This window comes from Cebus imitator, unplaced genomic scaffold (genome assembly GCF_001604975.1).
Source record: "Cebus imitator isolate Cc_AM_T3 unplaced genomic scaffold, Cebus_imitator-1.0 Scaffold159, whole genome shotgun sequence".
NCBI lineage: Eukaryota > Metazoa > Chordata > Mammalia > Primates > Cebidae > Cebus > Cebus imitator.
In genome coordinates, this window is record NW_016107474.1 from 1881299 (window position 1) to 1897242 (window position 15944).

Here is a 15944-nt window from a genome sequence, read left to right on the forward strand (position 1 = left end):
TTTGAGATGGAATCTTACTCTGTCACCCAGGCTGGAGTTTAGTGGAACAATCTTGGCTCATTGCAACTTCCTCCTCCTGGGTTCAAGCAGTTCTCCTGCCTCAGCCTCCCAAGTAGATGGAATTACAGGTGTGTAGCATGATGCCAGGTTAATTTTTGTATCTTTATTTGATTCTCCCAATGAGAACAAATCTCCATTTTGTTGGAGATGGGATTTTGCCATGTTGGCCAGGCTGGTCTCAAATTCCTGACTTCAAGCCTTTTGCCCACCTCGGCCTCCCAAAGTGCTGGCGTTCCAGGTGTGAGCCACCGGGCCTGGCTTCAGTGCACTCACCTTACTTAGCCCTTCCAGCAAGCCTTCAGGTCAGTCCGATTATTCTCCCGGCTTACAGATGGAGACATTGCGGCTTGGAGAAGTGAGGGAGCTTGCCCCTGACACCCAGGATTCAAAACCAGGGTGGTCCACTCCTAACCATTCCTCCGTATGTCGCCAATATTTTAACTTCCACTAAGACTATTTCTGGGGCTGTGTCCCTGCCTCAGGAGGCAGCAGAGGCCAGGAAAAGGTTTCCTGGTTGAGTAAGAAGCAGGAGACAAGATGGGATATACACAGAGCTATGACTGGTAACCTAAATTTCTAAGATCCTGAATTTTACCTTTTTTTTTTTTCTTTAGATGGAGTCTCACTCTGTCGCCCAGGCTGGAGTGCAGTGGCACGGTCTTGGCTTACTGTAACCTTCACCTCTTGGGTTCAAGCAATTCTCCTGCCTGAGTCTCCCAAGTAGCTGGGATTACAGGCACGCGCCACCATGCCCAGCTAATTTTTGTATTTTTACTACAGACAGGGTTTCACCATCTTGGCCAGGCTAGGCTCAAACTCCTGACCTGGTGATTCACCCGCCTCGGCCTACCAAAGTGCTGTGATTGCAGGCATGAGCCACCGTGCCCAGCCCCTGAATTTTACTTTTAACTTGTTTTTAGTTTTCGTGTGTCATTCTGAAACCTAGTTATGACCATAACAATTTAATAGGACATACTGGCAACTATAATAAAGTTATAGCTTTTTAAATATTTTTTGATGGTTGGAACAGTGGGTTAGTTTATTGGGCATGTTGGAAAGATGGCCACAGTCATGTTGGAGGTACTGGCTTCTGTGGGATGTCTGCTTCCTGCTGAGTTCTGCCATGGACACAGCATGACTATGGAGCCCGAGGGGTGTTCAGGGTGAAGAAGGCACAGCCCTGCTTGACGCAGTGGCTCACACCTGTAATCCCAACACTTTGGGAGGTTGAGGTGGATGGATTGCTTGAGGCCAGGAGTTCAAGACCAGCCTGGGCAACACAGCCAAACCCCGTCTCTACAAAAAGTACAAAGATTAAGCACGGTGGTGCACACCTGTGGTCTCAGCTACTCAGGAGGCTGAGGTGGGAGCATCACTGAGCCTGGGAGGTTGAGGCTGCAGTGAGCCAAGATTGTACCACTGTACTCCAGGCGGTGACAGAGTGAGACCCTGTCTCAAAAATAAAAAATAAAAAATAAAGAAAAGAGAAAAGGAAGAAGATACAGCTCTGGATTTAGAAGTTCATATGGGGAGACAGACTCATCTCCGAGTCCATCATAGGAAAGACAGGAGCCTTGAGGGGAGGGCACATTTAGAGTGATGGGGATGGAGTGGTAACAGTTGTGTCTGGGGAAGACAGGGAAAAACGGAGATTTGTTCGCATTGGGAGAACCCAAGGAAGATTTTTGGAGGAAGGGGCATTGAGCTGGGCATGGACGTATGAGTAGGAGTTTGGGCAGTAGCACTGGTGAAGATATTTGGAGTCTGAGCAGTAGCACTGATGAAGGCATCGGGCTGAGGTGTACAGATGGGCATGTCTGTGTGGCTGGCACAGGACAGCAGGGACTAGGTTGGAAAGGAAAATGAGGGGGAGCCAAGATGGGTCAGAATCCCGGGTCTTATTCTAATAAGATCCCTTGGATCTTATTCCAAGGGCATCGCAGAATCATGGAAAGAACTCAAGAAGAACCTGACCAGATCCGACATACACTGGGGAGGGTACACCCAGGGTGGGATTTGAAGACCTGAGGAAGGAGGGCCAAGACAGCGACCCCGGTGGAGAGACCAGGAGAAGGAGGTAAGAGCCCGAGCAAAGGCGGCGGTGGAAGGAATGCAGGGATGTTTCAGGGAGAATAAATGTTGACAGGGCTTGGGACTGGGTGGCTGGAGGGAGTGAGGGGCCAGAGGAGGCTACTGTAGCCCCAAGATTTCCAGTCTGTGTGGCAGAGTGGATGGAGGTGGGAGCCACCCACACAGGATGCTGTGGGGGCAGAGAGGCTGGGGAAGAGGAGGTCGGCCTGGTGCGTGCCCGTTCATGGCGTCCCTGGAGATGTGGGGACCTTGAGTCCGGAGTACGCAGAAGAGCACAGCCCTGGAGTTCACAGGCACGTCTCCCTAGCACCTCTGTTCAGGGATCAGAACTCACCTCCAGAGGGGTGCAGTGCGGACAGAGATCGGGCGTGTGCAGAACGGGGGTCATCTGAGAACGGGCAGAGAGGCACAGCCGGCACAGGACTCTGGGCAATTGGAAGTTCAGTGGTCACCTGTCAGAGCAGTTTCTATGGCAAGAGGGAAGTTGCAGGGCGGAGGGGAGGGGAGCCCAGGAAGCTGGAAGTTTGGGAGTGAATGGAAGGGAAGGTGAGGTGAGAGCTGCGGGGGACAGGGTGGAGGCCAGGGGATGAAGGGAGTCAGGATTCAGTGGAGAGAGGGCGAGGGATGTGGGAGGCACAGGCAACTGAGGGACAATCCAGAAGGCAAAACTATGGGGAAAGCTATGAATTTCCGCTCGGCCCTGTGAGATGAGAGGCCTGGAGGAACCCTGGGGAGAGGACCTCCCACAGAAGGCCGGGTCCTGGCTGACAGGCTGGGAAGGAGCCAGGATCTGGGGCTTGTTGGATGTGGAAATGGGCTGGTCCCCGGCGTGTCCTGGACAGTGATGGGTAGGGGCCCATTTAAAGTTACCTAGGGTTTCCAAAGACCAGCCTGGGTGAGTGTGTGGCCCGGAGCACGGAGACCCCACTGGGGCAGCCTTGAGAGTGGTAGACTGCCTCTGCTCCTTGTCAGTTGCTAATTATTTCCTGCAGAAGAGTTGAGGGGGTGTTACTTTCTTCCTCCACACCCCCTTCCTCTTTCACCTCTCGCCCACTCCCTGGTGCCCTCCTGAGAAACCTCTGTGCTTGTGCCTCTGTCCTCAATGGCCTGCAATCTGCTGAGCCATTCCTGAGCACGAGTGGTACCAGCTATGCAAGGAAAGAGTGTTGTTCCCGTGGGTTTGGGGGAAGGAGGGCCAAGCAGGTTTCCTTCCTGTGGAGCTGCTCAGCAGCCTTGAGAAGCTGACGGGAAAGGCACTTTGTCCATCATGTGCAACACTGGGGTTGCGGTGGAGACTTTGGGATGCTCCAGGGCGTTCTGTACCAGTCTCGTTCACAGGAGTGGGGTCTACTCAGGGCTCACAGTGATGAGACAAGATGGTCAAATGGCAGGAGATGAGCATAGGAGGCTTGGGGGTGGGACACAGTGATGGGGAGCAGCTGGCCCATTTCAGGGGGCCTTACTTTCCTGGAGGCCTCACTTCCCAGCCTGTCAGCCTTCTTAGGTGCACCCCCTTTGCACGTCCAAAAAGTGTTTTGCTCTGCAAAGATGTGGGTACATATTTGTTGTTTTGCTTTGCAAATCTTTTGGCCATGAGGACCTTGTTTAATGGAGGACTGGCAGTGACGCCTCAGCAGACGCTGTACCTGCTTTAGAGAGGTCACATCCAAATGAGACCAGGAAGCCGACACGTGGCTTTTCAACATAATGAAATATTTTGGACGTAAAATTGACTGATGAACAAATATATTAAATATCAAAATCTATATTAATAAGTTTTTTTCCCTCATGATTTGGAAACTTTGTATGTTTTCAGAATCATACTTCTTTTGGTAGGTGTTTTGGCAAGTTTGACCGTCCTGGATCTTGGGGGCCAGGGGTGCCTAGTTGGGGTCAAGGGAAATCTAGGGGTCTTGGAAAGCCAGGAGGGGTGGGAGTCTGAGATCTCCAGGAAGACAGGGTTGAGGTGGAGAGGCAGGAGATCGTAGGCAGAGACTGGCATCTGCCTTCAGGATGTTGGAAGGAGAGCAGCATTGTGGAGGGATGTCGGGGTCCCTTGTGTGCCTGATGTGCATGGGCAAGGGAGAGTTTCTGCTGCCAGGACTCCCCTGAGGAATAAGGATCTAAAACTTGGGAGCAAGGCGGATGGCTGCGTGTGCGTGTCCTTTCAATGTCACACTATAGCTTCTGTGAACAGGCCAGCTCGGGAGTTATTTATATTTAATTCTCTGGGGGAATTGTGGCTTTGACTCTCTTTGTACTGTTGAATAGGGCCCTGGAGTCTGACATTAACATGCTAACTTGCAAATTTTTGTCTGGTAGAAATGAATCTGATTGCTGTCTGTTAGTGAAGAAACCTCCAAGGTCATGGTTTTATTTTTTATTTTTTGAGACGGAGTCTCACTCTGTAGCCCAGGCTGGAGTGCAGTGGTGTGCTCTTGGCTCACTACAGCCTCCGCCTCCTGGGTTCAAGCGATTCTCCTGCCTCAGCCTCCCAGGTAGCTCGGATTACAGGTGCCTGTCACCAGGCCTAGCTAAATTTTTGTATTTTTGGTAAAGATGGGGTTTCACCATGTTTGTCAGGCTGGTCTCAAACTCCTGAGCTTGTGATCTACCCGCCTCAGCCTCCCAAAGTGCTGGGATTACAGGCGTGAGCCAGCTGTGCCCAGTGGTCATGGTTTTATTGCCCTGAAGAACGTTCTCCAGCTCTGTGTCAAACTCAGAATCCTCTGTCCCAGCGTTATTCTTCCATGCCTGTAAATACGCAGGATGGTCACTAGCTTTCTGGTTCTTGGTCTCTTTACTCATGAGAATGAGGGATTTTTGACACATATTCATTCATTCTATATTCACAGGAGAAGCTTTTTTTTTCTTTTCTTCAGTAGAGACAGGATTTTGCCATGTTGCCCAGGCCAGTCTCAAACTTCTGGACTCTGGCAATCCACTCGCCTTGGCCTCCCAAAGTGCCAGGATTACAGGTGTGAGTGATTGCTCTGGGACTCATTTTTAAAAACTTTTGAAAATCATATTTTAACGCCCTTCCCCAGCAAAACACATCTCCTGAGGCCCAGGAAGGGAAGGTGGAGACTGGGACCACTGGGATCTTGGAGAGATTTTTGGCCTCATGCATGTAGTGGTGGCTCAGATGCAAATGTGGCTACCCCTGAGCCCTGCTCCGAGTTTGTAATGGTCAGTCCCCACTTCCAGGTGCCAGATTCTGTCCCAGTGATGCTTTGCTGTGCCATAAGCCATCTTGAACATATTGACATAAAATAATGATTATTTATTACCAATTTTTTTTTAAAAAGGGAGGGAATCCTGGCTTCTGTGGGTCGGCACTTTGGGCAAGGCACAGCAAGAAGGGCTTCTTTCTACTTCATGATGTCTAGGGTCTCAGCCAGAAGCCCCAAAGTTGGGTGTGACTCTAGTATCTAGTAGGGGCTGGAGGATCCACTTCTAAGGTGTTCTTTTTAGTTCTGTGTCTGACACGTTGGCAGAGATGGCAGGAAGGCTGGGCTCAGCTGGGACGGTTGCTCAGAGCACTTCTCTGTGGCCACTTCAGCATGGCAGCCTCCATGGGTGGTGGGACTTCTAACATGGTGGCTCAGTACCTTGCGAGTAAGGTAGGAGCTGCATGGCCTTTTGCATCACATGGTGTCATGTCTGCTGTGTCTAAGCAGTCAGAAGCCTGCCTACTCTCAAAGGGAGGGGACCCAGGCTCCACCTCTCAGTGGGGGGAATGTCAAAAAACCTATGATCATGTTAATGCTGCTGCTGCCACTTATGCAGTTTCCATCCTCTTTAGTCCTTTCTGATGACTCCCAGCAACCCACATCTCATCATAAACCACAGGGCTTTCCCAGAAGCCAAGGGAAGAGCAGCCCTCCAAATTCAACCTTTGATCACGGTTACCACAGGAGTCCCCGGAGACCTTATCCACTTGTGATATCTTCATTCTCTTGGTTCTTCCAGTCTTAGGGGTGGAGCTTCCAGTTATGTTTTTGAGTTTCCAGAGAGCTCAAAACACAGCTGAAAATATCTCTGTTAGCAGAGAGAATGTTCGTGTTACATTTGGTAAGTGAAGAAAGCAAAGGAAAAATCAAGTGAAAGAATATAGATGAAGGTGCTAAGTGGTTATCTCTGAGTGTAAACTTTAGATATACTTTCTATTGTATTTTTGCATATATATTTTTTCTTTTTTATACAAATCCCAACTATCACATGGAAATTAAGCATGTAGGCTCTGAAAGTCAGACCACTTGGGTTTGAATATCCATTATTTCAATTTTCAGCTTTGAACCTTGGGCACGTTACTTAGATTTTCTAAAACTCAGTTTCTTCATTTCTAAAATGGGACTAATGATAGATTAATAGTTTCCACCTTAGAGGGCTCTTTTAAGGATTAAATAAGATTATGTATGTAAACATTTAGCATAATGTTTGGTATAAAATACGCAGTCAAGGTTGGGGATTATATTTAGTGGTTTTATTAATAAGCTTTAAAAGAGATAAACGAGTTTTAATTGTTTCTAATATCTTGACAATGGCACTTTGTATGAATCTGTGTGTTTTGCCAGAAACACAAACTCAGTTTTATTGCTGGAAATATCTTATAATTTGCTTTCACACCTTTTTAAGAGCTTTTTGCTAGAGACATACTCTGCTTTTATGAAGATTTTGAAAATCTAGGGCAGTGATTTTCCTTAGAGGGGAGCAAGAAGGTCACCAGGAAAGTCTGCTGTCCTCCCATGGATCCTCAATTTTCTAGAGTAAGTATTTAATCAGGCAAGATTGAGAAGCTAAAAGCAATAGAATAATTGACCTGATTTTTTTAAGTGCAGAAGCGTTGTTCTTTGCTTGAACACAAACATATTTTAAAAGGAAACTTTTAAAATTTGTTTTGCTGTCAGCAAAAATTTAGGCTTTTGCACATAACACATTTGCTAGCAAAATAAATAGGAAGGCCAGACAGGACTACCTACTGCATATTTAGTCTGAATGAGCAAACAGTGGTGGAGAAGTGGGGATTATGGTCTCCTTGTTCCAGTAAAACTAGGAGTCTGAGACCCTCTGGCAGTGTTGTGCTGTGGGAATAGGGCTGGCCTGGGTCTAAGAAGTCAGGCCCAAATCTAGTTCTACTGGAGAGGTTAGGGTTGAGCCAGAAATGTCTGAATATGCACCTGAAATAACTGAAATGTCAGTTATGCACCTGCCGTAAGAGCTAGCATGAAAGGAACATACAATAAGTAATGAATGGATGGATGACTGGAAGATGAACAGATAGATGGATGGATGGATGGTGAATGGATTGATGGATGAATAGACAGATGATGAACAGATGGCTGGATGACGGCTGGATGATGGATGGATTAGTGGATGGCTGAATAGATGAACGGACATTCGAATGGGCAGATCTCTTTCCACTACCCTAGGCCTCCTGAAGGTCTTGAGTCTTGGATCTTCTTGTGAGCTATCAACTGCCTGCTCAATAGTTAAATAGCAGTTGAGACGAATTGGCTATGAGAGACATTTTTGGGTAAATTGAGATCATTTGAATTTGGTCTGGACATTAGATGAGGTGAAATCTTACTGGAATGAAAAGGTGAAATTTATTGACCAAAGAAAAAGAAAAAGAAAAAAAGAAATGTAAACATGCACAGAATGTTGTGTAATCTTGTTTGGGTTGAAAAACTATGTATATGTATAAGTCCAAATGCTGGTTCTCCAAAAACACTACCAAAATGAACTCCCGAGAAGACAAATCAGAGTGTTTCACTAGATTGCACCCACCTTTCCCCGCCATGGATTTCTGCTCATGCTGTCCCTACTGTTCGGAACATCCGTTCCTTCTCACCTTCCAGCTTCCCCAGTTCCTGCTCATCCTGCCGTGGGCAGCTTCACTGTCTCTTCCTCAAGGAGCCTCTCCCACCCTCTAGGTTAGAGAGCCATAGGCATGCTCTTGGCTCTCATTATTTTCCATCCAACGCTTATCATAATGTTTTAAATGTTTGAAAATGTTTGCAGCTAGCACAAAACACATTCCCTGAACGTGTACAGTAGGCATTCAGAAATGTATTTCTAGGTTAATTATGTAAAGAGAAACTTTATGGAATGTGTTATTTTTCCTCCTCTCTCCTGCAGGATCCTGGCACATTCCAAAAAGAGAATATTTGCTAATTTGACAAAATGCTGGAAGGTACAGAAATTCTTTTTTTTTTTTTTTTGAGTGAGACAGCATTTTACTCCGTCACTCAGCTGGAGTGCAGTAATGCGATCTTGGCTCACTGCAGTTCAAGAGATTCTTGTGCCTCAGCCTCCTGAGTAGCTGAGACTACAGGTGCCCACCTCCACACCTGGCTAATTTTTATATTATTTGGTAGAGATGGGGTTTCACCATGTTGCCCAGGCTGGTCTCGGACTCCTGGCCTCAAGTGATCCACCCACCTCAGCTTCCCAAAGTTTTGGGATTACAGGCGTGAGCCATTGCGCCTGGCCTGGAAGAAACAGAAATTCTTTTAGCAAAGTAATATCAAGAGCTGGGTTAAGAGGAGCCCCATTTAGCTGTAATTGGGTTGGAAGGTGTTGCTGATAAACTCAGCAGATGGTAAACCGATGGGAAGCCCCTCCCTTTGGTCCACAAAGACCCCGAAGGGCTGAAAAATGGAGAACCTTTGGCATAGAGAAGAAAATCAAGGGTCCTCGAAGAGGAGAAGGGAGAGGGAGTCTGAAAGGGAGGAGTCATGGTGCCCTGTGACACAGAACTGAGAGCGCTTGGGGAAGGACCTTAATAGTTTCAGAGGAGTTGAATGATGGAATTTTCTAGACCATCCCCGGCCCCCAACCCCACCAATCCCCTGGGCACTAGACTTGGAGGCTATGACCAAAATCCAAAAGAAAGGACACTCTTTGTTCATTTTTTTACATTCCAAGTAGGGCTTGCCTGGCTAAAAATAAGGGCATTTATTACTGACTGACCAGCTGTCTCTTGGGAATAGGGTGGTAGGTTACAGAAAACAGTTTATTTTCTTCTAGATAACTTTCTATATTTTCTACTGTTCTTGTAATATATATATGGCTGGCCCTCCAAAACTACTATGACAATGAGCTCCGCAGAAAAAGGAGCTGAGTGTTTCACTCTGCTTCCCCATCTTCCCTCCTCTGGCCTCGGCACCCACTGCTCCCGCTGCATGAGTGTGTGGTGTTGTCTTAGGTAATTTGAGTTGCCGTAAGAGAGTACCCCAGACTTGGTGGGTTATAAACAACAGAAATGTATTTCTCATGGTTCTGGAGAAGCTGGAAGTATGAGATCAGGGAGCCTGCTAGCATAGTTGGGTTCTGGTGAAGGCCAGCTTTCAGGAGACCGACTGCCAACTTTGTGTTTCAGCCTCACATGAAGGAAGAGGGCAAGAGGGCTCTCTGGGGTCCCTTTTATAAGGGCACTAATCCCTTTCATGAGGGCCCCATCCCCCTGACCTCATTACCTCCCCAAAGCCCTTCCTCCTACTATCATCCAGTTGAGGGTTAGGGTTATAACATATGAATGAAGGTGTGGAAAAATACATGCATTCTGTCCATAACCATTGTTCTGTATATTTGTACAACAAAATTTATGTCTACAGAAAAAATTCAAATACACACGTTCATCTCAACAACCTCTGATTCCATCTTGTCCTGCATATTTCCAGACCCACAGAGTTGAGAGCTGATGGCTTCCTTTCCAACATGACACATGGTGAACCCTCCCAGCACTTGAGGTAGAGACACTTCATATTACATTCTTTTGACAGATGAGAAAAGTGGAAGCTCAGAGAGGTCAAGCAACTTGTCCAGGTTCACATAGCAGTGAGGAGAGTATGAGTGAGATTTGAACACAGGCATTCTAAGTCCATGCTCTTAAATACTCTACTGAATTGTTCCATCTTTATAAACCTAGCAAAATTAATTTGCAAGTATATTTTTATGATTTAAAGGTGAATTTATTATATTTTATGTTTTGTTTGTGATTTTTTTTTTTTTTTTTGGCAGAGGACTATACTACAGACATACACCACTATGCCTGGCTAATATTTGTGATTTTTTTTTTTTTTTTTTTTTTTGGCAGCAGTCTTGTTCTGTCACACAGGCTAGAGTACAGTGGTGTAATCTCAACTCACTACAACCTCTGCCTCACTGGTTTAAGAGATTTTCCCACCTCAGCCTCCCAAGTAACTGGGACTACAGGTACCTGCCACCCTGCCCGGCTAATTTTTGTATTTTTGGTAGAGACCGGGTTTCACCACGTTGCCCAGGATGGTCTCAAACTTCTGACATCAGGTCATCCTTCCGCCTCGGCCTCCCGAAGTGCTGAGATAGCAGGCATGAGCCATTGTGCCAGGCCGAATTAATTTTTTTTTTATAAGTAAAGGAGAGGATGATGGCTGCTGATAGGTGCAGAGGTGCCTGATGACGTGTTTACTAACTGGCTCACACCATGTGGCTGAGAAGGTGGCAGAGGTGATACCACCTGTCCAGGGGAATTTTCTGGTACATCCTGGGAACTAGTCTTTTATGATCACAGCAGGAAACACAGCTCTGGTGGATTCAAAAGACCCCTACGTCCCGTGTACGCTCAAAGCATGGAAATAAGCATACCCAGGGGCCTGGCAAGTCCAGATGGCCATCTCTTCCAGGGATCCTGCTCTCTCTGGCATACCAGGCCGTCCTTTGTCACCTTCGTGTCCGTGTCAGAGTACATCTCGCCAGGCCCATCTTTGCTCCTGTTTGCCATCTCAGCCCTGGTGCATCTTGTGGCCCTTGCAACAATAAAGCATTATGATGTCGCAGGGCGCACTTGGGCAGGACCCTGTCTGGTGGCCAGGAATGCAAGTGGTGAAGACGGGAGCTTTGGTGGTAAGGTGTGCACGCGCCGTGGCTCTGCTGCATGGGAGGAAGATAAGCCGTTCAGCCCCACACCCAGCCTCTGGTAGACCTTGCCCAAGCAAGTTCTGAGCTCCAGCTCCAGCTGCTCCAAATGCAAAGGGGCCACACTCCCATCCCTCGACTCCAGGACCCCCATGGTCTAGTCTGTACTCTCTGTGTCCTGTGGAACTCCTTTTCAGAGAGGCAGCAATCCATTTGACACCTTCTGACTCTATCTTCCAAGCTGTGAGCGCATAACCACTCGCCACCGTTTGGCTCTCATAGGAATGTAATTGCTTTTGGTTGCACTGCCTCACTAAGACTGCAGGCACTGTGGTTTGAAGATTAGAATATGAAAAGCAATTAATTATTTAAGGAAATGCATTTGAACTTGAGATAGACTAAACCTAGATTAAAAGCCTGGAGGTCCAAATTGTCAAATCTCGGCAGTGGGCTCTTCATGCTTGATGAATGATGAATAGCGGCTGACATCTGCTTAATGCCTTAGAATCCACCAGCCTGCAACCTGTGTTTGAGTCTTACTTGATTTGGTAGCTCTCTGATATGAATGCATCTCTGCAATATCACACACAAGGATACCAAGGCGCAGAGAGGCTGAGTGCCTTGCCCAAGGTCACATGATTTCAAAGGACTAGAGCAGAAATTTGAACCCAATTCTCTATGCCTTTTTAATTAATTTTTATATTAATTTTCATTTTTTGAGACACAATTTCACTTTTGTTGCCCAGGCTGGAGTACAATGATGCGATCTTGGCTCACTGCAACCACCGCCTCCAGGGTTCAATTGATTCTCCTGCCTCAGCTTCCTGAGTAGCTGGGATTACAGGTGTGTGCCACCATGCCCAGCTAATTTTTGTATTTTTAGTAAAGATGGGGTTTCACCATGTTGGCCAGACTGCTCTCGAAGTCCTGAGCTCAGGTGATCTGCCCGCCTCAGCCTCCCAAAGTGCTGGGATTACAGGTGTGAGCCACTGTGCCTGGCCTTTTTTTTTGAGACAGGGTCTCATTCTGTTGCCCAGACTAGAGTGCAGTTGTGCAGTCTTGGCTCACACAACTTCTGCCTCCAGGGTTCAAGCGATTCTCCTACCTCAGCCTCCTGAATAGCTGGAATTATAGGTGTTCATCAACACACCCGGCTAATTTTTGTATTTTTAATAGAAATGGGGTTTCACTGTTGGCCAGGCTAGTCTTGAACTCCTGGCCTCAAATGATCCACCCTCCTCGGCCTCCTAAAGTGCTGGAATTACAGGTGTGAGCCACCATGTCCAGCCACCGCCGCCCTCCTCCCCTACTTTTTAAAAAAATAGAGATGAGGTTTTACCATGTTGGCCAGGCTGGTCTTGACCTCCTGACCTCAAGTGATCCACCCACCTCAGGCTCCCAAAGTGCTGGATGACAGGTGTGAGCCACTGTGCCCGCCTCTCTGTGACTTTTGAGTCCAGGGTTCCTCTGGGCCTGTTCAATAGAATGATGTTTGTTCCTGTGGAAAGTGCTCAGTGAGGCGCTGTGTGACTCTGGTTTAGTCTGTTCATGATGTATTGATTTGAGGCTGGGAAACAACCATTTGCAAATGTATTTAGAAAGAAAAATACGTCCCATGATGTCAATGGGGACATTTAAGCTGTCAGAAATTACATGGAAGACTCGCTATTGCTTTGGGTAGGACATGGGCTATTAGTTAGGGAATCTGCTGATGGCAGGAGCAGTCTAATGAGGAAACGTAATGGGCCCCCACAGTCTCATTCTCATACTGTGTACATGGAGAAGCCAGATTTCCATTTCGACTCAATATCATCAAATCCAATTGTCTTCCTGGCTTGATGTGATTATATGCCTGGGGTTGAGGTAATTTTTAGAAGCTGAGAAGGTAACTGTCACTTAATAGGTAGAATTTGCAGCTGTGGTTAAGCCCTGGGTGATTGCACAGCCTCATGCAGAAGCTCAGGTCTGCCTCCCCCTAGCAGCGTGATCTTAGGTGGGAGGCTTCATTCTCCAGCTAAGCCTGCATCTTCTCATCGTCCAAATGGGCAGCAGCAGCGCCTCCTCCATCGCAGTGTTGTGAGAGGGACCTACAGGGAGCCTCCTGGGTTTGTAGCAAGTGGATCAGTAAACACTGACCTCCATTATTGTTGCCAAGGGTAGAGAGTTGAAGGGTGACCCTCAAAAGATGTGTCCACCTAGAACGCCAGACTGTGAGGGTTTGCATCCAAGTACTAAGCAGACCTGAGCCCTGCTTAGCTTCTGAGATCAGATGAGATTGGGCATGTTCAAGGGTGGTATGGCCATTGGCCAGAATGTGAGGTTTCTCTTGGGGAGTCAGAAGAGCTGATACAGTTTGAGTCTAAAGGTAGGGGAAAAAAACCCCAGTATTTCTGGTTTTGAGCAGTCAGACAGGAGGCATTCCCTCTTCCCCAGAGGTTTTGTCCTCGTTGGGCCTTCAACTAATTGGCCGAGGCCCACCCACATGGGAGAGGATGCCCAGCTTTGCTCGTTGCCCTGACAGAATGTTCATCTCATCCGGAAGTACGTCACAGACATGCCTGGAGTCATTTGGCCAAATGTCTGGCACCTTGTGGCCCAGTCAAGCTGACACATAAAATTAACCATCACACTGTGGAATACTATACAGCTGTTAAAAACGACATGGTCGCCTTCTATGTAACAGACATGGAGGTATCTCAAGCATGTTGTTAAGGGGAGGAAGCAGGATGCAGATGTCTGTGGTGCAGTCCCATTTATATTAAAATCCAAACGAAAATAGGCCAGGTGCTGTGCCTTCTTGGCAGGCTTTTTCTTAGGCTCTCTTTAGAGAAGTAAGGTTGGCTGGGCAGGAATGAAATGGGGGTGAGCGTCCTGGGAAAAGGGGTCAAGGAAGCCCCTTGGACAATGTGAGGATCCCAGAGACTTCGTGTCTCCTTTCAACACAGCCTACTACTGATGAATCTGACTTCCCAGAAAAGTTGTTTATTTTCTTTGGGCCTCAGTTCCCCCACCTATAAATGGACGCAACCAAGATGATCTGTAAGCTTCCTGTCTATAGAATACATTCTTAGAGTTGTTCATTCTTGTTCCATAGCATATGGATGGCAAAACCTCTCCAGTTAGGAGAACTGGTCGTAAACACAGGTTTGCTGGATGGGAAGGGAAGACTAGAAGGAGTAGTGGGGACTGTGACAAACCAAGAAGGATGAGACGATCACTCTGCAGCAGCTGATGGCTGCCTCATCTGTGGGAGAGCAGATTCCACAGTGTCAGATCTTCCCGTTGCTTTGAGAGAAGCTAGCAATACAGATTTTATATCAAACAAAAACATTGAGATTTTTAAATGTTTGCAGCTAATTAAAAAGCAAGTATTAGTGCCTGACAGCCCAAACCAACGGTGTCTGAGCGTCAGATTCAGACTCAGCCTCTGCATTCGAGGCCTCTGAACCGGCCCCATCTCCAGGCCAGCGTCATTCCCAGACAAGATGTTGGAAATAGATGGTTGGTGCCGCAAGGAAAACTTAGCACTGAGACAAAGGATCTTTCCGCAGCGCAGTTTTTAGTTACTGGACTGCAGGAAGGGTACCCTCACTACCATTGTGCCATGAGAGTACAATGAACAAAGGAAAACAGACATATTTATTCCTGACGCATTTGGGGTCGTTCTTGCTGCTGGGTCTGATCTCCGTTGGCTGGAGCCAGACGTCCCAATCTAAACTAAAACCTGATGGGCTAACAACCTTAAACGTTTCTAAACAGGTAAAAGCAATGGAGAGCTGGGACATGCCTGTGAGCAAGTCCAGCACAGATATCTTGGTTAAAGCACAAGGACATAGAATGTACCACGTGCCTGTAAGCATGGCATATTGAGCAGCTACATAGAATAGGGCTTAAAGTTATTAGCATACTTATTCTTTAACAAGAAAGGAAACTTTAAAAAGGAACTTTTTCCCACACAAGAGTACCCTGAGCACTGGGTCTTTTATTTTGGCATTATTTTAATTTCCTTTATTGTTTTCTTCTAATGTCAACACCCACATTCTAGCTTTGATGGTACCGGGAAGGGGACAGGTGGTGTCTGTTCTGGAAATGGTTCCTGTTTTAGCTCCCTGGGCTCAGTGTGGTTATTCCATCATTGTGTGGGGCTGCTCTTCCCGGCAAAGGGTTTCAGGGGAGCTGAAATGTCCTGGTGCCCCAAATCTCCAGAAACGTGGCTGATGTCTAGATTTCCACCATTTGTGCTGGAAGCTTCGACCCCCTTGGACCCCTGCAGAGTCTTGCATGCATAGTGCAGATGAATATCAGAATCCTTTAAAAAATTCATTTATTTTAGGCTGGATATGGTGGCTCACACCTGTAATGCCAGCACTTTGGGAGGCTGAGGTGGGTGAATCACCTGAAGTCAGAAGTTTGAGACCAGCCTGGCCAACATGGTGAAACCTCATCTTCACTAAAGATACAAAAATTAGCTGAGCATGGTGGCACGTACCTGTAGAGTCAGCTACTGGGGAGGCTGAGGCAGGAGAATTAGTTTAGCCTGGGAGGCAGAGGTTGCAATGAGCCAAGATTGTGCCACTGCACTCCAGCCTGGGTGACAGAGTGAGACTCTATCTCAAAAAAAAGAAAAAATACTAATTTTAAAAACTGGTGGTACAATTTGTGTGTCATGGAACTGACCATTGTAACCGTGTGTAGGTGCACAGCTTGGTGGCAGGAAGTATTCACACTGTTGTGTAGCCATCACCACCGTCATCTCCAGAGCTTTTCTCACCTGCAAAACTCTGTCCCCATTCAATGGTAACTCCCCATTTTTCCCTACCCCCAGCCCAGGCAAGTGGGCTATGTTGCTGTGAATTTGATATTCCAGGGACCTCCTATGAGTGGGATCATCT